This window comes from Rhinolophus sinicus, chromosome 3 (genome assembly GCF_057876585.1).
Source record: "Rhinolophus sinicus isolate RSI-liver-muscle chromosome 3, RSI-T2T, whole genome shotgun sequence".
In the NCBI taxonomy this organism is placed as follows: domain Eukaryota; kingdom Metazoa; phylum Chordata; class Mammalia; order Chiroptera; family Rhinolophidae; genus Rhinolophus; species Rhinolophus sinicus.
The window spans coordinates 200,224,413-200,247,615 of record NC_142503.1 but is presented as its reverse complement, the minus strand read 5'-3'; the positions used below and the strand labels follow the sequence as shown (position 1 = coordinate 200,247,615).

The window sequence follows — 23,203 nt, the reverse complement described above, 5'->3', positions numbered from 1 at the left end:
ATTCTATGCAGAAGAGCACTTAGGAAAACCAGGCGAGGTAGAATAGACTAGCAAAGACTGCCGTCTTGTTCTGCGGACTGTGTCAGGTTAGTGCACGCATGCGTGACTGGGTGTCATGTAGAGCTCTTCCCTGAGTGGTGGTAATAAATGCTCGAGACCCTCTTGGGAATTGAGGGGACAAGGGTCAGGTTGGGAGACCCTGAAGGGCTTTCTGGGGTAGGAGGAAATCCGAGAGAGGCCCAGGAGTACTGGGAAGGATTGACGAGCTAAGGGAAGTCAGGAACACCGTGGGGAGGCCAGGCGGTGCCTGGGTGGAGGGCAGTGGGACCTAGCATTTCATTTGTGGCATCGTGGAGCCAGGAAGGCTGGGAGGGGGCCAGGGCTCACTCTGATTCTACAGCTTACGAAACGTGTAACCCCAGCACGCTAGGGAACCTGCTGTACCTCGTTCCTCCACAGTAAGATGGGGTACTAATGGTGTGCGCCTGGGCGGTCGGGATGGATGTCAGGTGGCTCAGGGCCTGAAGCGTAGAGGAAGCTGCAATTCAGCCATTATTACGGTCAGCCTTCATGTCACCACCTCTAGAACAGCTTGGGGAAGGCAGAGATGGCGACCGAACCAGGTGGATGGCTGGGGTGGGGTGCAGGTGGGACAGGTGACGGCCCATGGGGACCATTCATTCTGTGGGGAGGCCACGCTTCAATGTTTTACTTCAGTGATGCAGTCAGCAGTATCTCTGCGCTCACTGTATTGACTGGCTTATGGTGGGGGTTGGGGGGGCCGTTTGCCCTGGGGCAGGGAGGGGTGGGCACTCCTACCCTCACCTCCACTGAACAACGTCTGGCTCTTTCTCTCTTTCTCCCCCTCCCTCCCTCCCCACCCATCTGGAATTCCCCATGCCTGTTCCCAGCAACAGGTAAGGATGCCCTGCCCTGGCCACTTTCTCTTCTAAACCCATGGAACACAAATGACCACATGACATCTGTTCTTGGATGGCACCCACACCCCAATACAGGACCCCTGCCACCCTCTGGACTGGTCCCCACGCCTCCTGTCCTTCAGTGACATTGCCTGCTTTCTCGCGCCATGCCCCTCCCGGAGGACTCCCACGCCCTTCCCCTCCACCTCGCTGAGCCCTGTTTTTGGTGCCTGTTTTTGACTGGCTTTAGGGAACCCCACACCTGCCTGGTAGCTGCCTGCTGTTCCGTTGGGAAACAAATCGCCAATTAACCTCACAGCCTGAACAATAGAATTTGCTGCTTTGAGAGACCCAGGCTTTCGAAACAAAAGGCCCGTTAATCATGTTCCCAAGTTCTGACTGGCCACCAAAGAAAACAAAGTATTACCTGCCTCTCCAGCAGGTTCCCCCACTTCCCTTGTGACACACCTTTGCTCTCCAACCGGACCTCAGCTCTGTGGGACCAGATGTTGTGCACAGCTGGTGCCAGGGCTGCTGTGGCACCCAGAGCAGATTCCTGCCCACACTGGCTAGTTACTGAGTGATGAGTATCGAGACAGGAATGGGACCCCATCATCTTAGGAAATGGCCATGGTAAAACTTCCCCCACACACAGCTATGCAAAAATCATCAGCAGCTGCTTTTTCCCTCAGGAGAGTCAGGTTCATGGGGAATGGGCCTCAGGAGGCATCTTCTCAGTGTGAGACGGAGGGTAGTGATGCGAATCTTCGAGGATGTGGGCACTGACTTTCCAGGGACAGGTCTTGAGTGCCTCCCACGTGCATGCAGTGCCAGACCCTGTGGATGCCAGGTAACCGACATCCAGCATGTACGTTGCAACGTGACAACTGGTAAACCATGGATCTCCTGCATTCTAAGAGGCAGTGTGACTGTGAGCTGGGGTACACAGGAAAGGCGCGCCAGCACCCCTGCAGTGGGAGGCAGATGTGTGTTGGCATCTATCTGGTCCATCTCGGATGCTGTGAATGGCAGGAGCCGACATGTGGAGGTGGAGGTGTGACGGCAGAGGCTGCAGTTACAAAACTGAGTCACTCGGCAGATGCACGCAAGTCAGAGAGCACTTGGGAAGGAAGGTAGGGCCGGATGCTCGTGGGAGCTGCACCAGCTGAGAGGGAAGTTTGTACAGCGTTGTAGCCACCGCTTTTGATAGATGAAGCAGTGAGTACTCATCGGCCACCTCCAGTGGTCAGGCCCTGTGCTGGGCACCTGAGGAAGAGTGACAGGCTGGACAGCTGTGGTCCTTGCTCTCATGTTGTAGACAGAACGGAAGTGTGGACAGATGCAAACAAGAGGCCGATGAGCGAATGAAAAGGGAATCCCACGTTGTTGCCTTGAGGTCACAGAAGTGACCAGTTACATGAAGCCGCAGATTCTGAGTGGGAAGTGGCCAGGTGAACAGAGTGAGGGGAAGGACGTTGTAAGCGGAAGGAATGGCATGTGTAAAGGCCCAGAATCAAGAAGAGGGGACACGACTCCTGGGAGTGAAGGAAGTGCGGTGTCATGCCTGATGTGTGACTGGGGGCTGTGGGCCTGAAGGGCAGGCGCTGAAACCCGTGGTAGAATGAGGTCCCTGAGGCTCTGGGCAGAGTGGTGGCCCTTTGGGGAGCTGTGTCCTGGGCTGTGTCCTGAGGAAAGAGGCCTCAGGGGGTATCGAGCATGGGGAAGGATTTGGAGCAGGATCCCGCCCTGCTCCTGGTTTGTTCACCCAGTGAACGTTCCCCAAGCTTGGCCTAGGGCCATCCCTGCCCTCTGGACCCTGTGGTACTGGGAACTCTGAAGTATATGGACTTTGTATATGGGAGGCAGGCACGTGGCAGTACGTGACAGACTTTCATGAAGGGCCCCTGTGTGCATTCTTTGTGGGCTACAAAGATCACCCTACGTGTGGCGTCCATGGGGTCTAGGTCTCTGCTGCTTTTTTGTCAATATCTGAACGATCAATATTTGAGGCATGAATGAAAAGGGGGCTATGAAATAAACCTGACAAGCTCAGGGGGGGGCACATAGTAGGTATGACAAGCTCAGTGACCAAAACTAACCACACAGAATGGTCTGATCACAAGTCCGTAACTGGGCAGGCCATTGTGGGTAGTCACACCTGGGGCCATAGCTTCCTTAGCAGAGGTCAGTCTTGACCTTAAATGAGCCCTGTCCATTGTTCTTATGCATGTAGGATAACAGGCCTTTGAAACATCAGTCACTTTCTTTTCCATGCTCCTCAGAGGCATAACTGCTGTACCCCTCATTGTTCTTAGGAGCCACATACCATCTCTCTGTGCTGTAAATGTTAGATGTTAACTATCCTGTACCCACCCATGTAAAGAAGTGTGTGTCGCTTCGTTTTTTCATTAAAGCCCAGAGATCTCCCCGCTTTGCTTTCTCCCGCCCCCTTCACCTGCCACCCATGGATTCCACGTAACCCCCTAAGTTCCTCCTTTGACTCTAATGTATAAAATAAGCTGCAAAACTGCCGTTCTCTGGAGCATTTTCTCATCCCGTTGAGATCTTGCTTCTGGACATGTCCTCAAAAATTTGGCTCAAGTAAACTCTCAAAAAAACCTTTCTATAGATTTGGAGGTTTTTTGATCAACATAGGGATGTGTTAACATCTACTAGGGTGGTGGCTTGGTCAGTTTCTCTGGTTCTCTCATACTTTACTTCACAGATTTGAGGCTGCTCCAGCAGGCGCGTATTTGTTTAAAATCACATTAGCCTCTTGGTGAATTGAATCTATGTTCCTTATTTAATGACCATCTTTATCCCTAATAAAACTTTAGTCTTAAAGTCTGTTTCAGCTGATAGTAATGTCTTCCTTTTTGGTTAGCATTTGCCTCATGTCCACCTCCATCTTTCATTTTTAATCTTTGCATGTCTTTAGGGTTTATGTGTGTATTTGGCAAACAGCACTTATCTTGATTTTTTTTTTTTAACCCAGCATCAGTCCTTTTGACTGATAGATTTGGTCCATTTTTTTTTTGTAATTATTGATGTAATTAAACCAGTTCTACCATTTTAATCTGTTAGATCAGTTTGTTGTGCTTTTGCTGTATTTATTTTCAATCCTTTCCATTTTTCTCACTAATGTCTGTATGCTCCCCTAAACAGACAAGGACAGGCCACGACCCACATCCTTTGGTCTCTTGGGCACCTTGACTCCTCTTGCACCCATTACACCTGCCTTTTACTTCTGCATTGCTATGGGCGTACATTTCTCTAAATAAACTTGATTATTTGGATTTTTTTTTTTCATCTTAGATAGTCTGTGGCTGTCAGTCTTCTCTTTGGCACTCTATGAGACTTTCAATCTCAGATCTTTTATTTCTTATTTTTCTAAGTCTGGGGAATTTATCTCCATTATTCTTTCAGATATTTACCTCTGGATCCTTTCGGATCTCGTATGCCCACTGTTAGCAATTCTTCACCACTCACCATTTCTCTTCCTATTCCTTCATCCTACCCTTCCTCCTCCTGGGAAATTTCCTCCAGGTGACCTTCCTATTTGCCCGTTGGCTCCTCAGCTGTATCTGATTGGCCCTTCATTCCATTTATTGTGTGCTTAATTTCAACTATGTTTTCATACCTAAACTTTCTGCTTGATTCGTTTGAAAAATGTTTTCCTGTTATTATTTTGTGTTGCTAATCTCTTTCCTTATCATGTTTACTATGTTTAGCAGCTATTTTCAAACTCCCAATCCATCCATCTTTTTCTAATCTTTTGTTCCTGGTAGAATCTGTAATCCAGGATGTGAGTTTCCTTTTGAAACACTCATGCTCTGCAAATGTCTGGATATCTTGTCCTTTGTGCTCAGTTTCCTCTGGGGGTTTCAGCTACTCGGTCAGGCTTTGCATGTTGGGAGGCGGGGAAGCCAGCGGGCTTGGGGTAGGATGAGTGAAGCCTGGGTGGAGAGCCCTGGAACACCTCTGCAGATCAGGCCATGGCTTTTTGTCCCCAGGGAGAAGCAGAGCCTGGAGCAGACTATGCAGCACTGTACTTCAGGCAGTAATTGCCCAGCATTTATTTGGGGGGCTGGGTGTAGGGGCCCTAAAGAAGGGACTTCTGGGAGTTTATTGGTCTCCCTCAGCTTTTTTCAGGGTCTCTCAAGTGTGGGGCTTCTGCGGGCCTTGATTTCACTCCGGAGGCTCCTGGAGTAGCCATAGGAGTGAGGCCAGCAGGGCCTTGTTGCCTCAAGACAATGCAGGGAAAAGCAGGCACAAAATTCCCATACCTTCTTTCCCACTTTATTCTCCCATGGTCCTGCTGCCTTCTGCCCAAGGCCAAGGTCAACACCCACCTGGTCAAAAGAGTTTCCAGCATATCCTACCAGTTCACTAAGTCGATTCCTCTGCCACAGACAGGCTGTTCAACACTTGCTGCTCTCAGTGGGGTCCATGGATCGGCAGCCTGGCCTCCCTGGGAAGTTTTTTGAGGCCTCACCTTGGACTGACAGACTAAGACTTTGCGTTTTTTAAAAAAGCAGCTTTATTGAGGTATAACTAACACACAGTCAACATCACATATTTAAAGTATAAAATTTGATGAGTTTTGACGCAGGCATACAGCTGCGAAACCCTCACCATGATCAAGGCAGTGAAAAGATTCATTATTGCAAGTTTTCTGTGCCCTTTGTGATCCCGCCCACGGTCCTGTCACCCCTTCTCCAAATCACCACTGATGCGCTTTCTATCACTAAAGATGAGTTCAGATTTTCCAGAATTTTTTCTGGCTGCTTTCACTGAGAACTACTTTGAGATTCATTTACGTTGTTGTATGTATTTAGGGTTCATTCCTTTGATTGCTGAGTTATACACCATTGCATAGCTATACCACAACTTGTTTACTCTTTCACCTATTGATGGTGAATTTGGGTTGTTTATAGTTTTTGGCTATTCCCAATAAAGCTGCTATGAATATTTGTATACAAATCTTTGAATAAACATATATTCCCTTTTCTCTTAGGTAATTACCTAGGAGTGGAATGGCTGGATCATGTGGTAGGTGTATGTTTGATTTTTAAAGGAATTCCCAAATTGTTTTCTAAAGTGGTTGTACCATTTTACACTCTCATGAGTGTGCAATGTGTGAGCTCCAGTTCCTCACGTCCTTATCAGCACTTGATATAATGTTTTTAATTGCAACCATTCTAATAAATGTATCCGAGTATCTCATAGTGATTTGAATGTGTATTTCCTTAATGACTAATGATTTTGTGCATCTTTTTATATGCTTATATGCCATTTGTGTATCTTCTTTGGTGGAACATCTATTCAAATCTGTTGACCATTTAAAAAATTGTTGTGTTTGTTTTCTCACTAAGTTTCAAGAGTTTGTTGACCTTAAACAAATAGCTCAGTATTTCTCTGCCAAAATGAGTTCATTTGGGAACAACAAAGAATTGTAACTCGGGACGTGTGGTCCAATGGCAAACCACTGGCAAGTCCAGAGCACAAAGCAGAGGAAAGTTCTTTTATAGCTGAAGGGGAGGTTCAGAGGGGGTGTTGCAAAGTCCACTGGAGGAAATTGGGAGTTGGAAGTGCTGGGGCTTCCCATTGGCTGAGCTGTAATCGTCTTTCATTGGCTGAGTGGTTGCTGGGAGGAGAAGCTCCTCCTTCTTCCTGCTGGAGAAGTGGAGGAGAAAACATGCTCCTGTTGGAGATGGAAAGTAAGTCTGTTCCAGTTTCGGGTAATTGAGATGAGTGGTGGGGGTGAGAGCGCCCCCTACAGGCCCTCCCCACCCCAATTTACATGGGGTTTCTGTGATCTTCCCACCCCTGCCTTTTGATGAGGCTCACTTCTTCGGATGCCGGAAGCATCCAAAGTCCCCCCTTCACAAGCTCCCTGGGCCAGCTACCCTCCCTGGAGCTAGGGGGTCTGCATCCTCCTGGCCACCACACTCTCCTGGGCATGACGGGCCTGGGTCTGTCCCCTCACCCACCTCCATGTTTCCAGAGGCAAAGGTCAAGGGGAAGAGTGACCCTAACTGATGTGTTTGTCTGTGGTTCCTCCCTACTTCCTCATGCCTATGTCCTTTGCTTTGGGGGGTCAAGCCTATTTGAGGGATGTGGGGGTTAAAATGGAAAGTGATTCTATTGCTACCATGTAGGTCCCAGCAGAGAGAGGATGGAAAATCAGGTCACAAGATCTAGGAAAGAATGTAGGTTAATTAAAGTTTAAAACATAGATCTTTCTGCAGTGGTTCCATGAGTCAGCATCAATTTGGGGAAAGAGGTATGAGGCACGTGACTGTGTTGGGGTCCTGCCTGGGGGCTGTGGCCCCCGGATGGTGCCAGCACCATCGACCCCGTTGGAGACAGCAGCCCAAGTTTGCTTTCAAGCTTTCATGCTTTTAAAGCAACATTTAAATTCATCCCTGTACATCCTCAACTGCCTGGGAAATGTCCTAATTCAAGCTGAGAATCTGGGTCAACTGTTTGAAAGAATAGTATTATATTTGCTGAATGAAACTGGCAGCCTGGACAATAGGTGACTTCTTGAGGGGACAAGAGGGGCTTGAAAGGGGAAGGGCTTTGACCATGGGCTCATATGCTTGACATCTGCTTCGTGCTGTGCTATTTTTACTCTCTGGGTGTTGATCTGAGTATTGGAATCTCAGTACCCACGTCGGAAGGCAAAACAGCTCAGCACGTGGTAACGCCTCCCTGTGGACAGGGGCAGGTGGAGGCTGCAAGCACAGGTGGCACAGGGGACTTAGGGGCATCTGCGGCACTTGGACCTGCCCCCATCCTGTCAGCAACATGCCAAGAGGGTTTGTCTGAGCCTGGCTGGGGGTCTCCCCAGTGGTTTGGGGTGAGGGGAGGCCACAGCCAGGGTCCTGCCTCGAGGGCCCTGCTGGGCTGGGCAGTGTTCACGTCTACCAGGCTCTGACACCCTGCAGGTCCCGGACTGCATCTGCTTTGTCTATTTTAAGCTCCAGCATCTATGTTGTGGGCTGAAGTGTATCCCCCCCACCCCCATTCACAGTTTGAAGTCCTAACCCCCAGTATCTCAGACTGTGACCTTCTTTGGAGATAGTCTTGACAGATGTAATCAAGTGAAGAAAAATTCACTAGGGTGGGCCTAGATCCAATATGACTGGTGTTTTTGTAAGCGGAGGCGATTAGGACACAGACGTGCACACAGGGACAACCATGCAAGGACACAGTGAAATGACAGCTGCCTGTCAACCGGGAAGCGGCCCTCATCAGACACCACCTCTGCCGGTGCCTTCGTCTTGGACATCCAGCCTCCAGACTGTGAGAGAGACATTCCTGTGGTTTGCAGGCCCCAGTCTGTGGGATTTGTCAGAGCAGCCGGGCTAAGACAGGTGAGTGGGCCCCAGAGTGGCCAACGGGCTCCCTGCCCGGGATGTGGGGCTTTCACTGCTGAAGCCAGGGCTGTGCCCATCACATGGGAGACTTTTCAGCTTGGAAAGCTGCCGCACATCTTGGAGACATTTTGGGGGAGAATTGGTGAAGAAGACTGGTCTGGACTAGCCTGCCCGACTCCCCTGGCACCCTGCTGGGAGCTAGGCATAGAGCGACTGACTTCCGGGGTCTGGGACTCCTGATGTGACGTGCTGTCATTGAGCCTGACCCTGGCACCACGGTTGTGGCCTGGCAGGGAAGGCAGAGAAGGGGCCTGGCGTGACCCCACCTCCAGGACCCCCAGAGCCGTTTCCCTAGCTGGTCCAGGCGTTTCAGTGGCAGTACATGCCTTGCCTTTGAAGCAGTTCGTGGGCTCCCACCAGCCTTGGTCCCGTACAGCCTTCTCTGTGGCCTTTGCCTGGGGAGGGACGTGCCCTGCGAAATTTGCTGAATGATAGAACTGACACATTAACCTTGCAGGGTCCTGGGATCCCCCTTCATTGTCTGCCACCTTGGGGAATTGAAAGCCCTCCCAGAGGCCTTCAGGTCAGGGACAGTGCCAGCCAGCAGGGGAGCTGGGATCCCATCTACCCTGGCCTCAACTGACCTTGCTGAGGCCAATTCCCTGAGCAGTGTAGTTGAGACCCACCTTGACCACACGCTGGGGTGGGGCTAGGGGAGGTTGGGACAGACTGGTGCCTGGGCACCAGTATTCCCAGTGAGGAGGTGATCGTGGGTGTGTCACTCCAAATTGTGTGGAGTGACCTTCCTGTTGTTGAAGCGTTTTACTGTTCTTCTTTTATTTTTATTTTTTTTTAAGAAAACGTTTTATTATGGAAGCCTCCACCATTCACATTTACAGAGCAGGCAGTGGACCCTCACGTTGCACCATTTGACATCACCAGCCATCCTCGCTTTGCTTCACTTGTGTCACTGAGTCCCCTGCCTGACCCCCTTTTGCCTTGGAGTATCAGCCAGTCAGACATTTCATCACTGCACAACTCAAAAATGTTACCCATCTCTAAGAATAAGTGGGACATCTTACATAACCACAGTGCCATCATTACATCTTACATTACAACGTTAATCCCCTACCCTCAGCATCACCATGGACTATCCGGGACCAATGGACGCTTTACCTTTCTCTTACTTTTAGTCATTTTACAAATAACTTACAGAATTCTGTGAGAACAGAGACATAACATTGTTGACTGCAGCCGGCTACCTGTCACCTGCTGTGCTGAACCTGGGACACATCCATCTTGTAAACGCTGAGACCAGGTTTCAAATACACCTCAAACAGGTTCTGGCCCATCATTACTTCTCCTTCTTCTTCTTGCACTGGCATTATCACAACGCAATGTTCGGAAGAAACTTTGAAATCTGTGTCACCCATAATTTTGTTGCTCCATTTTCTTTGCTCCATAATTGTAAAACATTTTCATTTTTTGATTTATAAACACACATTAGAATGATCAATTTATTTATTTTTATTAGTTCTTAAATCTATATAGAAGATTTATTATAAGAGTTGGGTCATGCATCTATGATGGCTGACAAATCCCAATATTTGCATCCAACCAGCCAGAGACCCAGGAGAGCGATGGTGCAGACTTAGTCCAGAGGCCTTCAGGCTTGAGACTCAGGGAAAGCTGATGCTTCAGCTCCAGGCTGAAGGCAGGAAAAAGCCAGTGTCCCAGTTCCAAGGCATTTGGGCAGCAGGAGTTTGCTCTCATTCAAGGAGGGGTCAGCATTTTTGTTCTGCTCAGGCCTGAATAGAACAACTGATTGGGTGAGGCTCACCACACTGGGGAGCGCAATCTGCTTTAGTCAGTCTACCAATTTCAATATTAAACTCATCCCAAAACTCCCTCACAGAAACTCCCAGAATAATGTTTGACCAAAAAGCGGGGCACCCCATGGCCCAGTCAAGGTGACACATAAAATAAACTATTACAGACCGGCTCTTTTCTCAGTTTCCTCACTACAAAATAAAGGGTTTATTCTAGATCAGTGTTTTCCAAATCCAGCTGAACTTCAGAATCCAGTGGATACCTTAAAAACAGACTTTTGGATGCTTACTTGAGATATACTGAACCAGACTTTCTGTGTGTGATAGGGCCCAGGAGTGCAGCCATTCTAATTCAATAGTTGGCAGACTGATCGTTGGGACTCAGCAAACTATACTTCTCCATCATCAGCTGGTTTCTTATCATTTCTTCCAGTAGAGTTCACTGGGAGGAGACTGGAATGCAGGAGGAGGACAGAAGGGCTTCCTTCTTTCCTATTTGCTCTTTGTTCCTGTCAGCATTACTCTAGTGGTGACCCTTTCACACTGAAAGACACAGTTGATTGTAGTTTTCGATGTTTGTTAGCACTTTCAGAACGAGTCTCATTCCAACCCCATCTCAGAGTTCTGGATCCCAGTTCTCCAGACCCCACATTGAATCCTGAGTCATCAGTGCAGCTGGGCGATGGCCCTTCCTCTGAGATATGAGACCAACCCTTAGGGAATTCCTCTAAGCACCTTAGGTGCCAGCGCCGGATGAGAAGTGCCCCATCCTTAGGTGTCTGGCCCACAACTCCAAGGCCACTCCTCTGAGCTGCTAAGTTCTGATAACCCCAAACCCTTCCACTTGTTTCTCCTGGTGGTGCAGGTGGTCGCTGTTTCTGCCTTTGCTAGCTAGTGTCAACCATAATGTTGCCCATGGCAGCTCCTGTCCTTCAGCCCCAGCTCCACCAGTCCCACACTGAGTCCCCTCTGTCGAGGGACTTAATGCGGCTTGTGGTTTCTGACTGCCAATGATCCGCAGCAAGTTACTGAATCATCCATATGAATGTCTCTGCGAAGAACTGTCCAGCCAGTGTAAAGAGCAGGTACAATGTCCTTGAAGCAGAAACATGCCAGGAATGTTTGAGAAGCAGCACGGGACCCACTATAGTTGGACCAGAGTGAATGAGCAGCTGTATTGAGAGTTATTGAAAAAGGCAGATAATGTACAGCTTTATAAATTATAGAAAAACAAACAAACAAACAAATTTTGGTTTTATTTTGAGTGTTGAGGGAAGCCACTGAAGCCACTAATGACATTCTTCTTTAAGTACAGGAGTGAGCTGATGAGAATTTTGTTTGAGAACAAAATCTAGAATATATTTAGGAGGACAAAAATGAAAACAGAGATACCAATTAGGTAGAATGATCGATTTAATTAATTTTTTAAAATTCCGTACCAAGTGCTCATTACAAAGGATTGAGTGAAGTCTTTCCTGTTGCCTGACTGGATCTGAACACACTTCCTTTTTGTCCCTATAAATATGAACTTGAGAAAAATGCCCATTTAGGAAGTGCTCATCTAGAGACTTACTGAGATTTCTCTCCCTTGGTTGATTTCAGTCCCATCAGTAGCGTCCAGACAGGGCACCTGCTCTCATCCAAACCTAAAAGGAGGTTGGCTCTTGGCAGGTGGTGACTGCCCGATTTGAATCCAAGTTTCTCCACTGACTCTGGTGTTCCCTGTGGAAGGAAATGCTCCTGACCCTGTCACCTGAGGCAGTGCTTTCATACTGGGGCCTATGACTCACTAGTAGGCAGTATCATTCGGTCAGGGGATAGCAACCAGCATTTTTTAAAGATGTAGTAGAATTACGGTTGCCAGGTAAAATACAGGACACCCAGCTCAAGTTGAATTTCAGATAAAGAATAATTTTTAAGTATAAATATATTTCGAATATTGTATACATATAGACATAACTAAAAAAAGTCTTTGTTATTTACCTGAAATGCAAATTTAACTGAGAGTCCTGTGTTTTTCTTGCTAAATCTGGCAACCCTAAGGAGTACAGAAAGGAAGCCATCAAAAGGGGCCACACACTGTGGGAGGAAATGTCATTTCGTATGTATCTGTGGACATATATTGGGTCACACCTGAAATGTATTTCTCACTGTGGTTTTGAGCAAACATTGTGAAAGCCATTGTCCTACGTGGTTGTGAGTGTTAATGTGAGACAACCACAAAGACATTTAACAGTGCTGGTATGTACCAAGGAGTGGGATAGTCATTCCATTCTCTGCCTTTCTGTGTGCGCGCATGTATTTTAGAGAGGATTTTGCTTGAAAGAACTCTGAGCTTTCAAATGTTTATTGAAATATTACTCATAAAACTTGCCCTGTTGATCAGAGTCTCACCTCTCTTCTGAGGGAAAGATCTCAGTTCGCTCTCTGGGCCTCATCTGGGAGAAGATACCACCAGGTGGGCAAAGCACCAAATGCCAAAAGACAGTTCCACGTATGGCCACTAGGTGGCGACAGCAACTGTGATCGCTGAGGAGCAACACGGTGCGAGCTAACAAGGTTCTCGAGGGCCTGGAGAGCTCGCTTGCCTTTGATAATCTCCTTTATCCCTCGCAGCAGCCGTAAACCAAGTCTTCTTCTCATCCGGATTCTACAGCCAGGAGTAAAAACGCCCCGAGGTGTTCCGGGCTTGTCCAGTGAAGTCTGACAGTGAATGTGGGACAGGGTCCCCAGGCGCAGCCAAGCGAGAGCAGCGCCTGCCTCAGGTGTGGCTCCAGGATAATCAGCCTCTGGAGGAGGGCCGCTGAGGCCACAGGCTCAGAAGTGAGCAGGGTTAGATCAGAGCCAACAGGCTGTGGAGAGTGACCAATAGCTGAGAGGAGGCTCCCGGGACCCGAGGACCCTCCCGTGGCCGCCACTTGCTCCCCACTCTGTACTCCTTCCTTTTCTGAATCCTGTCTCCCCCTCCTCTCAGTCCCTTTCCCTGTCCCTTCAGCGTCGTGGTGCGTGCACGCTGCTTCCTTTCCACCCTGCCTGCTCCTTTCCCTGCTCTTGTTTGTGTTATTCTCTCCTTTCCCTTATCTGATCCCAATAGGGAGCAGTGGCCCCAGGAGTCACTTTTCCAACGGAAATGTGACTCTTCACTGGCTAAGAAGAAACTCAAAGCACCAGGTAGATGAAAAACCTTCTAAGTTGACGATAACCTTTGTTTACTTAAAATGTAACTTGTGGGGTGGCCGGATGGCTCAGTTGGTTAGAGCCCGAGCTCTCAACAACAAGGTCTCGGTTCAATTCCCACATGGGATGGTGGGCTGCGCCCCCTGCAACTAAGATTGAAAACGGCCACTGGACTTGGAGCTGATGGGCCCTGGAGAAACACTGTTCCTCAATAAAATTTTTTTTAAAAAATGTAGCTTGCTGAACCTGGGGCCTGACTCATGGGGCTGCCGTGCCTCTGGGAGGAGGGACGTGGGACAGAGATGAGGACGAGAAGTTCGGGTGCCAGGGCCACACATCAGGCTGCTTTGTCCTTGTCTTGGGGGCCAGAGTTGGCCTCCTGGAGGAAGTGAACTTAAGCCGAGACTGAGGAGGACCAGGCAGGTAAGGGAGAGGGTGGGCAGAAGCAGCTGCAGCTCACGCCTAAGGCGCCATGTGCCCCCAGTGCAGAGGGGGCCCAGTAGGCAGGGAGCTCAGATGGACTGGAAAGGTTCTCAAGACTTCAAGGTCCCCTAATAATTGTGACAGCAGGGCTCCAGACACAGCCAGCAAGTGACTGGGGAGGGGACAGCCCAGGTAGGAGGCCTCAATCAGAGGCATTGGGAGAATCAAGGCTCAGGATAGACTTTTCGTGGGTCCTTGGAGGAACTTAAGTAGAGAAAGGGAGAGGAAGAATGTTCCGGGCTGTGGGAACTCGGCACAGACGTGGAGTTGGAAAGCAAACTGAGATGGGACGTAGACAGTGGCTTTCATCCACTCAGAGGGGCAGCTCTCCAGTGTGTCCTGGAGCCCAGGCAGTTGTGTAAGAGGCTGGAAACTCTGTGAGGACGTGGGTGTTTGTTATCTGAGATGTGTTTGGATAGAAGGAGAGTAAGTGAGGACTTTCCCGTGGTTTCCGAGAAGCCCCAAAATTACAGTAAGAAAGCAAACTGAAAGTGAAACCCTTTCCTTTCTGGAGGAAATAGGACCCTTTCCAGGAATCCACAAGCTGGCTTCCCTCCAGCCTGGCATACTTCCCTTTGGGGGCCATGAATCAGCAATGACGCTGAAAGGGCCTCAGTTTATCAGCTTACAGGAGCTGGGCATGTAATACTGTGATAGGGACAGGCAGGGAGGGTGGCTTGTGCTCTTGGCCCCCATACCAGCCAGTGAATTTTTGTTCTCGGTCCACACTCTCCTGCCCACCCCCTACTGCTATGGCCAGGTCGAGGCTGCCAATGCTTGTCACCGGGACGTGGGACTCTGAGGCTCTATGGCTTGGGAGGTTGCTTGCTTGTCTGTGCTGCAGGCAGGGGATCCCAGAATCGAGGTGTGTCTGCACGTCCAAGCTCCCAGGCCCAGGCACAACGCCAGGATCCTGCCACCTCAGTGTGTTAGCGACGGGCATGGTTCCAAGCCTTGGTAACACTCATCTCAGACTCTTAGAGAAGTGCATGTAGGATGCTGATATTCACAAGCCACCCTACTGGCCTGCCAAAGGTCGGCCCCTGTCACCTTTAGGTGCCTCGAGCACCCCCGTAGGGCACTTGGCTGGGGAAGCACATCTGTATGGGCTCCCCTCTAGGCTGTGGGAGCGTCTTGTTGGTTCTGGATTTTGGGTACACCATGCGTTAGTACTCAAAGCCCCAAGTCTCTGAATCAGGAGAAGAAAGTCTATGAAGAACACTCACCCTGGGATGGCAACCCTATTTTGCAACACGTGGGGGCACATGGGTTGTAGTGTGTGTTTGGGGCAGTGCCAGAGTCTCTGTTGCTGGACCTGAAGCCTGGAGGAAGGGGGCTGTGAGCCGAGGGGTGCAGACACTTCTGGAAGGTAGGAAAGCAGGAACTGGACTCTCCCCCACCAGGAGCATGGCCGAGAGACTGTGTCAGACCTCTGCCCTCCAGAACTGCCGGGTAAAAAAGTCATGTGGTTTAGGCCACTGAGTTTGTGGTAGTTTGTTACAGCAGTGACAGGAAACACACAGGCTGTGTGGGGTCCAGGTAGGAGACCCCTGAGCATGTCCCAGAGGCACTCTGGGTTAGTGGTTAAGAACTGTAGAGGTTAAGAACCTCACTCTGGGTTGAGGCAGATCTAAGTTTAAATGTCGTGCCATCAGATTAGGGCACCATTCAATAACTACAGCTGGAAAACATGGTTATGCATACGGAAAAAGATGACATTGGGTCCCTGCTTCACGCCACATGTAGCAGAATCCACTCCAGAGTTCGTTCGGTGGTGCCACTTGTGGCGCTGTCCCACTGAGGCCTCATGGGAAGGCTCACCCAGGGTCAGAGTTGTACTTCAGTTTCTCCTGTTGTAAAATAGGGATGCCAGCACGGGCCAGTGACAGCTTCCAAGGCGAGCGAAGCTTTCAACACCATACCGGTGACGACACCATCGCCAGTGGGAAAGAAACCAGAACTAAGAACTGAAAGCAGGGACTTTGACAGATATGGGCAGAGCCGTGTTCACAGCAGCAGCATTCACAGGAACTGAAAGGGGGCAGCAACCCAGGTGTCCGTTGACAGATGACGGATAAATAAGATGCAGTCCATTCACTCACTGGGATGTCACTCAGCCTTAAAAAGGAAGGACAGGGGCCAGTCCGGTGGATCAGGCAGTAGGAGCTCCATGCTCCTAACGCTGAAGGCTGCCAGTTCGATTCCCACATGGGCCAGTGGGCTCTCAACCACAAAGTTGCTGGTTCGATTCCTCAACTCCCGCAGGGGATGGTGGGCTCCGTCCCCTGCAACTAAGATTGAACATGGCACCTTGAGCTGAGCTGCCACTGAGCTCCCGGATGTCTCAGTTGGTTGGAGCGTGTCCTTTCAACCACAAGGTTGCCAGTTCGACTCCCGCAAGGGATGGTGCAACAAGCAACGGCAACTAGACCTAGAGCTGAACTGCACCCTCCACAACTAAGATTGAAAAGACAACAACTGACTTGGAAAAAGTCCTGGAAGTACACATTGTTGGCCTCCTGGAGGAAGTGAAGTCCTGTTCCCCTTCCCCAATAAAAAAGCCTTAAAAAAAAAAGAAAAAAAAAAAAAGGAAGGACAGTCTGACATCTGCTATAGCATGAATGGACCTTGGGGACATTAAGCTGAGTGAAATAATCCAATCACAAAAGGACAAAGTGATTCCACTTATATGAGGTCCCTAGAGGAGTCAGATTCACAGAGACAGGAAGTAGATGGTGGTGCCAGGGCCTGGGGTAGGGGGAGTTAGTTTACTAGGGACAGTTTCAGTTTTGCAGGATGCAAAGGGTTCTGTGGATGGATGCAGGTGATGGCTGTACAACAGAGCGAATGTACTTAATGCCACTGAACTGTATGCTTACAAATGGTTAAAATGGTCAATTTTATGTTGTATTTTACAATGTAAAGAAGAAAGACATCACAGCTATTCTTCAGTGACAGAATTATTTAAAAACCGAAACAAGAGTTCATTCTCACTTTTTGACAGCGGTGGCGGGTCGTGGCCCACTGAGACCACAGGCTTTGCATCGTCCACCTAACTGCATGGGCTTTGCTCTGTTTGGGGTTGAGCCAAGACGCCAGAGGAACATTCCTGGACTAAGTCATGAAACTGCCACTCCCACCTTCGCTCAGAGGGGTGCCCTGATCAGTGACGTTTGGGGAAATTCTAAGAAGTGTTAATGCTCTTACTTGAACCTGCAGAGTGTCTCTGACAGTCACCCAGTTTCCTCCCATTGTTTGTTTAATAGAGACGAGGACCTGCGCCCCAGACTGCTGCAGCCACAGAGGCAGGGAGACGTATGGACGGAACAAGAGAAATTGCTGGGGTAAGAAGTCGGGGCTCAAAGGACATGCAGTGGGCAGTGAGCTCCAGCAAATTCTGCCCAGTCAGACCCAACACCATCCGAGACAACAGTCCACAGGCCGTCCTTGGAAGCTGAGAAAGTGCTTGAAAAGGGTTGGGAAAGATTCCACAGGACTAAAGGCTGTTCACCTGAAAGAAACCTCCAAGGGCACAAGCCTGACCTTTTACACCCAGCAGTAAGTCCTCGTCCCATTCCTTTTTTTATTTTGTTCATTCTTTCCTCTGCTCACTTATTCATTCCTTCATTCAGTGTTTATCGCACGCCACCCTTGTGGGTGTCACTCTGAGGCGAAGTGATGAGATGCTTCCTTCCCAAGCCCAGACGACCCCACATGCTGAGGGGGACTGGCTTGTTGACAACCACCCACCATGCCATGGGCCATGATGGGGCTGGAGTGGGAGGTTGAGCCTGTGGAGGATCAGAGACTCGATGCCGATGCCGGGAGTAAGAATAGGACCAACACAGAATGAACAAGACAATAGTCATCACACTGGTGAGAGCACTTCGCCATGGATTACCATGCCAAGCTTGTTTCAGAATTGATGAAGCAAAGGCTCAGAGAGGTCGAGTCACTTGTCCAGGGACACGCAGCAAGTGAGGAAGTCAAGGTTCAAATCCAGGTAACCAGAGCTGCGTGCTGGGTGTACCCGGGGTTTGGGGGCCACAGGGGTGAGAGAATAGGAACCTGGAGTGGGGTTGGGGCTGTGCGTGGGGTCTGTGTCTGATCCACATTTGTGTCCCCATGACCCAGCACAGTCTGTGCCCAGGGAACCTCGTTGACTAGCTTTGAGTGGGACAGCGGGGCCGGAGCTGCTCTTTTTATTAAGGCTCTGGGTCAAAGTGTGTTTGGGGGGAGATGAGTAGGTTTTCTGGGAAGAACTGGTGCGTTTCTAATCTAGGGAATGTTTTTCTAAAGAGAAAATACTTCAAATTTTCTATGAGGTCAGTGGGAATGGCAGAATTGCAACGGAAACCCAGGGCCGTGGGGGGATGGGGTGTCACCAGCTGCCCTTTGTATCTCCGGCATCTGGATGGAGACATTTCAAGTGCTGAGTAGCCACATGTGGCTCATGGCTGCTGTGCCGGACAGCACAGCTCTAGAAAGAAGGGGAATGATGCCTGGGCAGCCGTGAGCCTGGTAGCACCTCAGATCCCAGGGACTGCATTTTCAAGTCTAATCTAACTAATTATTATCAACAAGGAGCCATCTACTAGAAGTGGATACAGGACCTTCCCCCTCAAACAGTTAAATGCCCTTGCAGGCTGTCCTGTTTTGACTCATCAAAATAATTTCCATTCTATATTCCATCTGCTCCCCAATTCTTTGTATAATATTACGTAATATAAGTTCAGCTGCTTTCACTGAGAGATCCAAGAAAATAGTGGCTGAAACAAGGTAAAGTTTGCTTCTGTCATGGTCCAGGGCTCCTCAGTGCCCAGGGATCCAGACCTTTCCATCGTGCTCCTCCGCCATCCTGCACGCGGGGTTTCTGTCTCATGGCCCAGTGTAACTACCCAGCTCCTGTCATCACGTGTGCATTCCAGCCATCAGGAAGGAGGACTAGGGAAGGAGAGGGCGTGCCTTTGCCCTTGACAACGGAAAAGCACCCTGAGCCCCAACTTGAAATGTAACTCCCCGCTCCATATTGAAATTTCCAGGGAGAGTTAAAGTTCCAAAATGCCCTTTCAATTTAAAGCCCATAAGAATTGGTGTCCAGTGTTCAAATGCCTTGGACCCCACGTCCCCATTCCTCTTTGGCTCTGAGTGTCACCAGAGCATGCCTCCTGCAGCTAAGGCCGGGTGGTCTTGCTGCTCCTTTGGGATCCGAAGCGGAATTCTTCCCTCCTTTGCTCGGCCTGCCTGGCACAGTCCACAGAGATAATGGCATTCTCACAGAAACCCTCCATGGCAGCAGCAGGACAGAGGGACAGAGATGAGGGGACCAAGGAGGCCACCATTCTGTCCATGGGGGGACCGAGGGCCTGACTGGGCACCGGCTATAGGGAAGATGTTGAAGAAAATTTGCCTTCATTAGTTGATGTGAGCTTTTGTCTATTCGCTTTTATCTGTTCCTGTATGTGAGGTGATGTCTGTGCTGTGATCAGGGGTTGAGTAAATTCCCCCTTTGGTCTCATTCTCCAGAGCAGTGGAGACATGAGATGATGTTTGTTGTTCTGTCTGTGCTGGGAGGTGATGCTTAGCTTAGAGTTAAAGAAATTCTTGATCAGGGGTTGACAGAAGTCCCTCTGTTCTGTTGGTTTCACCCACATCAGCAGATGAAGTGAAGAAGTAGCTAAGTTACATCAGGACGACGTGACAGGCACGTTGCCAGGCTTTGGAAGACCTTGGGCTGATGGTCCCAAGCAAGAACAGTAGATATTGCTTGTCCGGATGAACTAGCCCTTCAGCCAGATAAGTAATATATTTTCTTTTCTTTTTATCATTGACTGCGGGACCCTCCAGGAACTGGCCATTCCTTGAGAGGGGAGGTAGGAACACAAAACTTGGCCCAGGGGTGCAACTAAAGAGATATATAAGGCAGACCTCAAGTGGATTGATATTGATTGATTGTTGTCTCAAGAGATTGCTATTCAGAAGATTTGCTGTTTCAGGACTGCTTCTCAGGATTGGATTGTTTCAGAGTAAGAGATCGGAACTTGCCTCAACGGGCAGTAGAGACTTCTTTTGTTGGTGAATTGTCATCCTTCTAGCATCTTTGGGAAATTGTATGCAGCTTGCAGCTTGCAGTGTCAGAAGACGTCCTAACTTCCAACAACAACAGCAGCAGCATTCTTGGGAACTAGCGAGCAGTGGTGGGAGATGCCTGAGTGTCTCTCAGCTACAGACCAGGCAAGGTTTTGATTTATGACATTTCATTGCTGTTCTCCTCCGACCACCCACCCGCCCCCAATTGGTGAGCTTGTGGCATGTACTGTAATACTTACTATCCTATAAAGCATGTTACTGCTTTTGGATACTCCTCACTGATGTTATTTGTGTATGTAGCCAAGTGATTTTTGATCAATTGTAAATATGTGTTGGGATCTCTTAAACTTATACGTATGTGCACTCCTTTGACATGACATTGTTATCAATGCATTTAGTCTTAACCACCTTTACTTTCTGACATTAGCACATTCTTTTAATTGCCTTTATCTTTTGCTATTGCATATTGCTAAATAAATTGATTAGATATTGCCAAATAAATTCATTGGCTCCACTCTAGTGTGTGTTCCCCCCGCCTTTTCTTTTCCCTGCTCATCATTACACCGGCCCAGGCAGAGGGACACTTCCTTCCATCCCCTGGTTCATCTCAGGCGCTGGGCCAGGTGGATTGATTGGTGTGGACAAGGTCACTCTTTGAACTTCTGGAGAGAACACCCAAGCACCCCATCTCGGAGGCTTTGCATGCAGCTGCCTGTCAGGCCTGGGCTGAGGCCTTTGTCTGCAGAAGGGGCTGAAACGGGGAGCCTTAGGCACCCAGAGAGAGAAAAAGACAGGCTGTGAATCCTCAGGCCCATCCCAGGATGGTTCTGTGCAGACCTTTCTATCATGTCTTTTATCAATGTATCCATCATTTGTCATCTATATTATCAATCAATTCATCTATCATCTGTCTACTATCATCTGTCTATGTATCTGCCAATCATTTATCTTCTACCTACCTACCTTCCTATCATTCCATCCATCCATCCATCCGTCCGTCCGTCCGTCCATCCATCTATGTATCTATCAGTTGGTCCCAAATGTGGAAAGAGGTGGAACGTGGGCTGTCCTTTGGCACCCAGGTGGAGCACTGACTGCCGCCTGGGAACCTGTCAGAAATGCAAATTCTAACCTGGGCTTGAACAAGCCCTCCTGGTGGTCCTGATGTGCATTCATGTTGAGAACCACTGTGCTAGAACATTCTCTCCCGATTCTCAGGAACTTCTCCTTGTGCCTCTGGTGGGAACGTGCCTTTGTTATCTCAGGATGTTGGGGTACACACCGTAGCTGATGAAGGCGTCAATCTTGTGGCCTCAGGAGCTCAGAGGCTCAGCTGGGGTTAGGATTTTCTGCTCTGAAGGTGACGCCATGCAAAGCCCACCAGCCTACTGCAGCCACAGTAAGCAGCCTGTGGCCTTCCGACCCTCACTGGCCACATAGACCACCCCCCATTCCCAAAGCCTCTTCAAACTGGCCGCCTTGTTTTCTCACTTGTCCCCTGATGGACGAGCTCAGTACAGCTGGGCCCACCCATGCCCTGTGTGAGTAGAATTGCACTGAGGAATCCCCACGGGAGGCACCCCTCCCCCCTCTTCGGCTCCCCATTTTTCCAAGGCCCCTCTGAGTCATCCATTCTGGGCTCCTTTCCTCCAGGCTTCCTACAGTTGGTCCAGGAGGGGCGGTTCCAGGAAGCCTGTCTGGGCACCTCGTCATTGGCACAGGCAGGGCAAGACTGTGGCCCCCAGAGCATGCAGCAGTTCATCCAGCAGGCTCTGGGGGACACTGGGCACAGCCGGGAGCTGGGGCTGAAGCTCCAGTCAGTGGTGGCTGCCACAGAGTGGATGTAGGACAACTCCCAGGGCATAGAGGCCGGCACCCTCCAGGATGGTGGAGTTGCCGCCTGTGGCTGTCAGCTGGACAGGCCCTGAGGAATGATGCTGAGGCCTGCATGCCCCCCTGAGCCCCGGGGACCAGCTGGGCCCATAGCTGGACAAGGCCGTGGAACAGGGCCTGGGGTTCCAGATGGCAGGCCGGTTGGGGGCCCACCTCTGGGGTGTCTACAAGACGTGCTTCCAGGAGATCCCCCTCCACTGCCTCCCCAAGGTCCTGTGCTCCTGTAGTCACAACAACTGGGAAAGCTGTTATGTGCTGTACACCCCGGGGCCTAGGGCTTGCCTTCTCACCAACGCTGAGTTGGGGTGTGGGAACGTCAAAAGATGGGGAGCAGGCAGGGTCCCAGGCAGGACAGTCTTGGGAAGCTCAGGCAATAACACGATGGGAGCACCCCACTCTTCCCAGCAGTGCTGGCCCGGGGCCTGTGTGGTGACCGGGGTGTGGGCCTGTGGGTGGGTGAGGCGGACTGAGTCCTCCTGGAGGGGGCAGGGCGAGCAGGCCCCGAGCTGACGCACTAGCCAGTCCCTGCAGGGCCCTGGCTTAGCTGACCTGAGGAGCCCATCACGGAGCTCTGCCTGCTCAGTGAGAACAGGGCAGAGACTGAATGACTGGCTGACCTTCAGTGACAGGTTCCCTGGTTTTCTGAGGTACGAGGCAGCATGAGGGGGTGCATAAAGAAGGCGGACAGGCGAGCTGCGGAGGTGGGGCACTGCCAGAGCAGTGCTTCATGGTGGGGGCGGGACTTCACAGAGGGCACAGATCCCCAGGTATGGTGGGTCAGTCACTGCCATGGACTGGGGACCCTGGGTGGGAGTCACACAGCTCAGTGCCCCTCATTCCCAGATAGGAGAACAGGCCAGAGAGGAGTAAGGACTTGCCCAGGGTCCCCAGCAGGCCAGTGCAGGCCTGTCGCCTGTGGCAGGGGCAGGGGCCATAAAGGAAGCTGGTTTCCCCACCCCCTGCAGCCAGGCTCCAGGGCAGGACCCCTTGCCCTGTGGGGGCAGTGACCCCAGTGCCACTGTCCCCTTCCCACAGTTCCCAGGGCTCCCTGATAGGCTGCCTAGGGGTCCCCGGGAGGGGAGGCAAGTGGGGACTTGGGGCACCTTCTAGTGTCCCAGCTGCCCTGGCAGCCACTGCTCTAGACATCATTCATGTACACTCATGGTGCACAGACCCAGACTCACCCAGGCTCACAGGTACACAGACCCAGGGCTCACAGGTGCACAGAAGCTCACTCCCTGCTCCCAAACAGGCAGTAGGAGCCATGCAGCTTTAACCACTTGGAGGTGGACTTTAGGGTCAAGAGAAGCTGCTGCTGCTGCGGCTGCTGCTGAATCTCCAGCTCTGGACAAGGTGTGAGGCTCCAGGGTGCTCCTCCAGGGGAGGCTGTAGGGCAGGGTCCAACCCTAGGCGGGGTGACCGGGGC

At 50.3% G+C, this 23,203-nt stretch overlaps 1 long non-coding RNA gene across 2 annotated transcripts; it reads left to right on the top strand.

Moving 5' to 3' along the window:
* The first annotated feature begins 6,531 nt into the window (after nucleotides 1–6,531).
* On the top strand, nucleotides 6,532–20,397 carry LOC109455561 (uncharacterized). 2 transcript variants are annotated; one of them, XR_016020956.1, is made up of 5 exons: nucleotides 6,532–6,640; nucleotides 8,087–8,302; nucleotides 17,061–17,352; nucleotides 17,427–17,797; nucleotides 19,455–20,397. It is a non-coding gene; the product is annotated as an uncharacterized LOC109455561 (long non-coding RNA). The 2 variants fall into 2 exon arrangements; XR_012494495.2 differs by having other exon boundaries at nucleotides 19,452–20,397.
* The last annotated feature ends 2,806 nt before the right edge of the window (nucleotides 20,398–23,203 follow it).